General features: G+C 39.0%; 1 non-coding gene across 1 annotated transcript; it reads left to right on the top strand.

Annotated features, from left to right (window-relative positions):
• Positions 1–625: 625 nt before the first annotated feature.
• Trnat-ugu (transfer RNA threonine (anticodon UGU)) lies at positions 626–700 on the top strand. Its single transcript has one exon. It is a non-coding gene; the product is annotated as a tRNA-Thr (tRNA).
• Positions 701–6,156: the final 5,456 nt, after the last annotated feature.

Here is a 6,156-nt window from a genome sequence, read left to right as displayed (position 1 = left end):
TGATTGTCAAATGAGAAATAATTTCGATCTGTGATTAGTTTTAGAATGGTAGCTATTTCTGTTATGTGGAATTTGGGAATTCCTGGATGTTCTATTTGTTGTTTGATGATGTTGATGGTTACTGCAGTGGGGATATTGGTGTACATGGATGTGATGTCAAATGATGTGAGTGTGACTGTTGTGGGTATATTTATGTCTTTGATTTTTTGCATCAGCTCTTCAGTGTTGTGTATGCTTCAGTTATTTGCTCATGTGTAATGTTTCTGTAAGTATGTGTGTATTTCCCTGCCTAAGTGATATGTGGGTGCATTTCTGAAGTTTACAATGGGGTGTATCAGAATCCCTTCCTTGTGGAGCTTTAGTAGGCTGTTCAGTGTGGGTGCTTGGGGGTTCTTCCACTCACTGAGAGCAACTATAGCAATGAATTACAGACAATCAGACAAATAGCTGTAGAGAATGGATATGACACAAGCACTATAGATGAACTGAACCACAAAAAACCTTATAGACATTTGCCCACTCACTATAAGGTACAATACATATGTAGAGTTGTGGACAGTTGGGAATGTGAGTCTCATGGGAAGCTTGCAAGAGATAAGTCCCTGCAGTCGCGCTATTCATCTGTGCCCTCGGTGGCTCAGATGGATAGAGCGTCTGCCATGTAAGCAGGAGATCCCGGGTTCGAGTCCCAGTCGGGGCACACATCTTCAGCTGTCCACATCGAGGTATAACAACAACACCTGTCGGCAGCTGAGGTTGTCAGTTAGTCATCATTTATTCCAGGGAAAAGCTGCACGGTCATCAACAGTAACTGTTCTTTCGAGAACAAGTTACTCTCTTCGTATATAAAATTAAAAGAGACACACAACACACAAAAGCCTTCTCACCAACTTACAACCACACAGAACACACAAACGCACACGCATGAACAAGAAACACTCACAACAACAAACAAGTGGTTCACTCTCGCCTACAACAAGAAAGCAGCCCACAGAATAGGCAACATATTCAAGAACCAGGGGCTAAAAATAGCCTACAGGACAGACAACTCAACACAGAGGAAACTAAGGACAACCATCACAAGCACAGACAAACACAACATATCTGATATTTACCGACTAACGAGTCAGGACTGCAAATCAGTGTATATAGGGCAGCCAAGCAGAAGCTTTAATGCCAGATACACAGAACACAAGAGAGCATTAAAAAGTAAAAGCTGTCATTCCACATTTGCTGAACACCTCATGGACAATAAACATATCCCAACAGACATCAACACTGATTTGAATATCCTCAAATGCAACAGCCTCCCACAAAAACTAATAATCGAAGAAAATTGTCAAATACAAAAAGCCATAGTTGAAGGAAAGAAAGTAATAAATGAATACACAGCTCTCTGCAATAGAATTCTGTTCTGTTCCCTCAAAGAATTAGTAGATAATGCCAACCTATAGAACTCCCTCGCCCCCACCCACATGACCACACAGACACATATATCCATACACACACATAAAAGTAAAAATAAATAAATATATATATATATATATATATATGTATATATTATAATAACGATAAACCTACTCTCTCCCTCTCTCCCACCCTCTCTCTCTCTCTCTCTCTCTCTCTCTCTCTCTCTCTCTCTCTCTCTCACACTCACTCACTCTCACTCTGTCTCTCTTCCTTTCCTTCTTTCTTTACACACACACACACACACACACACACACACACACACACGCACAAACACAAACACACACTCGCCCACACACACACATTGAGAAATTCAAAACAACTGCTATTGACATCTTCAACTGTTCCAGTGTCTGTCATCTTGTTTTCACACCTTCTACTATTCCACTGTCCACCATCTTGTTATCACAGCTGATAGACAATGACAGTGAAAGTGACAGTGACAAGTGACAACTCAAATCACTGAACCTGACAATGAAGAAGATGATGAAAAAAGAAAATGTAAGTGAAACTTATTGTAAATAGATACACACACACACACACACACACACTCACATAACCTTTCACATAAATTATTAATTTTTGAGTACATATTTTGGCTACTTTAAGTTGAATATAATTGCAGGTGACCAACTGTAAAGAAAAACTATAAAGAAAACTGACATTGTATAAATGTAACATAGCAGGAAGACCACACCATGTGGTAAGAATGTATGAATACACAATTTTATATGCTCCTCCAAAACCTGTAATTACGATTTATAAACGAATATTTGTATGTATTTGAACAGTAAAGGAAATTTCTTATGTTTAACAGCTATAACAATAAAAAAGAAACCACTGATGATGCAGCAACTGCAGTGAAACATGTCTGGGACAAAAAACAAACTCGTGTTTTGCAAAAATCGGACCCCATTCAAAAACATATGTTGTAATTATTAGGTAATTATTTTTTTGTGTTCATCACCATTGGCATTATTAGTATTATTATGTACACTCCCTCACAGCAGTGAGTGTTAATATATGTCTCAACACTGTTGCCCTTTGATGTTTTTCTCATAAGTGGGTGGACTACTTATCAGTCCAGTATATATATGCACAACCTCTACTGTTGGTTCATGAAGATTACTATTGTTTTTGTTCAAAATATACAATTACCTATGTCTATACATGAGTGGTTAAAACATTTAGGAAGTTATTCAACGCAAGATGCTGTAGTGGCAGCTGTGCCTGTTGTGATGTCTTACAGTGCATACTAAATACCACCCTGCATGGATGATGAGCATAGTGCTCACTGCTGTACATTTAAAGATAAAAGTGCAAGTTGGTGGATTAAAAATGAAACATATTTTTGGTGGGATATATGTATTTACAATATTCAATCTGATCGCTCCTGCTGCTATTAGCACTGGTACTTTCTATCAGAAAAAGTAAATTATACATACTTATTTTGCAACAGTTACTGATTACATAATAGCTGCTCTGTGGCTGTCAAGCACTGGCTCAGCGCCACACACTTAAAGTTAAAGGTACAAGTATGTGATTGATTGTAAGAGATGTTTACAATATTCCTCCTGATTGCTGCTGCTGCTGCTTCTGCTGCAGTGAACACCTCCACTAGCACTGTAACAGCAACAAAAAACCACAAGTCTAACATCATATGAACATAATAATAGTTATAAATATAGATTGGTAAATAGTTTCCTCAACTGTTTATGCTTCTGACAGTGTGAGTGGATATGCATTTTAAGAATGTGTACAATACCAATAAATGTGGCATGGTCTGTAGGTTGATCCAATCATGTAATGCATCTTCCTGCCTTTCTGTTGCATTATTATTTGTTGCACACATTTCCTCCTGTCTACAGTCATATGCTCCTCTGTTATCATGCCCTTCCATTCTTGTTTCAGAAAGCTTTGAGTACATTACCCTGATAGATATTTACAACAAATAGACTCGTCAAACCCTTCCCTGCTTATTGCAAGCATTTTGTCTGTTGAGTGCTGGGACCTAGATGTACATACAGATGTTGATAAAATAATACCATTATGCGTTTTGCATGAACAATTACGAATGTTCACTTGATGCAGGTGTGTGAGGTCATCAAATCATTCTAAAAAATTAATGTGATCACACAAATTCGTTATAAGCCTCTTGCCAATGTAGCCAGTCATCAAGCTTGAATGTAAAAATATGTGTGTCATCACCAGATCACAGTTCTACACTATTGCAAGCATATTGGCTGCCAAGTGGGGACACCTGAGGTGCATCAGATTCCAAGTACTCAGCAGTACATTTGATAGTGCATCAGGTTGCTTATAATTACAAACTACAGTCAGCTTATTTCTGTGAAAACATGAATCTTATTTCTGTGAAAACATGAATATAGCTGTATGTGCACGCAAACTACAATCAACTCTCACTCCTACAGAAGTATGAATGCAGCAACTTGCCTACGCATAAAAGTGAGGGTATTGGGATAGGCACAGGGGGAGGGGCAATTCATGCTGGACAGCATTTGACAACACACCTTCAAAATAAAAATTGCTCAGATGAAGTAGCACATCATTGGCTGCCGAGCAGGAACACGAAATGTGGGATGGGGGGAGAAGGGTGTGGAGGTGCAGCATATGAGGGCTTGGAGGGTACCATGCAGATGTGATTCCCAGAATGGCATTGCAGATCAGGAAGTGCTGATGCTGATGTCAGTGAAATATAACATGTGCAGCTGTGTCAGCTGTAATATGACAGCACTGATAAGAAAGCACTAATGCTGATAATAGTGAAATATGACAAGTGCATCTGCCTGAATATCGGATGCAACAATTAAAAAGTGCTGTCGGGCGCAACATCAGCGTTTTCGACCAGAAACGACAGTGGCCCAATATTGTGACTGGCTTTATCTGACTCAAAAATAATTCAGTTTGTTCACAAAAAGTGGATGTGCGTAAACCTGCTACGTTAGATCTACTAAAACGTATATATTCTCTTCTGTTCATACGCTGACCATGTTGCTCTGTCTGTAGTACACATAAATAATAATTGCAATATTCATGAGTGTGATAAAGGCAAAAAGGAAAGCTCTGTGTCCACCCAGTAAAGACATCAGCACTTAACACTTCCATTACAAAAAGTGAAATAAAAATTTACAGGAGAGGCCATATAAGATAAAAATTATTTCGTCTTTCCCATTTTTCAGTGAAACCCTAAAGTTATTCTTACAAAATCGCAGCTTCTATTGAGTCGAAGAATTTTTAGAACATTTGAAACAGAAAAATCTAAAGGAGAAAGTAAATTATACCATACTGCAAGTACACCAAGCTGTCTTCTAGATAAAACCAAAACGTCATTCACTTACTTCAAAATTACTGTTAAATTTTCTGTACTTCATGTAAGTGTGTGTGTGTGTGTGTGTGTGTGTGCGAGCGCGCTCGTGTGTGTGTACATGCGTGTTTGTGCACACAATCATATACAATATCTATAAACGAATTATGTATCCCCTAATCTGGAAAGTATTTTGGGGGGATGAACGGATAAATAGCTTTTCGAGAGGATGAACGGATAAATAGTGAATTGCGACGGAGTCAGGAGAGCAGTGTTGAAGTTCGGTGGCCTATCTAGCTACACGAAATCTAACAAACTCATTTCTGAGACGGAGCTTGAGTAACAGTCGACCATGTCTTTATCTTAAGGTCCCCTGAAAGCTTTAACCACTGACATGTCATTAAAAAAATTTAAATGTAGCAAATAGTATCAAGAACGGTGCGTTTCAATCTTCAGCGTATCATTGCCTTGAAACGGCCTACCTTCGTGATACTATAATACGAAAGCAACCAAATAGGAAAATTCTTTAAGAACCAATAGCACGTCTTCTTCTTCTTTCTGCGAGTTTTCTACACCGTGCGGCGTCTCTCGCATCTCCTTTCATCCCGCCACCCCTCTTTTTGCATGGCCCTGCCCTGCATCGCACACCTCGTTCCATCATTCCAGTATAGCCACGCCTTCTCTTTTTCTGTGTTGTGGAGGTCTCCAGTGGCATATTTTAGAACGCCATCTTTCCTCCGGCATTCTTTTAAAATGACCCTGCCGCATTAGCCGTTTATTTTCAGTTGTGTCTACGAAATCTTTTGTAACTGCCATCTATTCTCATAGCACTCCATTTCTTATTTTGTCTCTTCTTGTTATTTCACAGCTTCGTCTCCAAAACTCCATTTCCTTTTCCTTTAATTTCTTCTCATGACCCTGTAGACTTCTCGCAGTTCAGCACCATATGGTACAATGGTCTCAACTATCGTTTCATATATCCTCCTTTTCAATATTTTTGACGTCGTTTTTTTTCAAGTAAAAGAGTGTAATTGCTTAGTTGCCACCTTTCCCATTCGGATTCTGTGTTCAATTCCTCGTTCTGCCCAGCTTTATCCTAAATAATTGTCCCTAAATATTTATGAGATCGACTCACTTATTACACAGGGTGAGTCACTATCCATAGCACCTAGAATTACTCTGAAAGTATGATAGGAGCTCAAAAGTTTGTGGGACAAATGCTGCATGGGACAACGGCGGCCATAATAGGAGGTTGGTTTTTTGTTGCTAGGTGGAGTCGCCTCAGAGATATGAAGGGCAATTTTTTTTTTTAATGGGATGCTATAGTTTGGTGCTTATTTTCTGACAGTGGCTATCGAGACGAA

Source organism: Schistocerca serialis, chromosome 8 (genome assembly GCF_023864345.2).
Source record: "Schistocerca serialis cubense isolate TAMUIC-IGC-003099 chromosome 8, iqSchSeri2.2, whole genome shotgun sequence".
Taxonomy (NCBI): domain Eukaryota; kingdom Metazoa; phylum Arthropoda; class Insecta; order Orthoptera; family Acrididae; genus Schistocerca; species Schistocerca serialis.
This window is presented reverse-complemented; position numbering and strand designations above follow the sequence as displayed.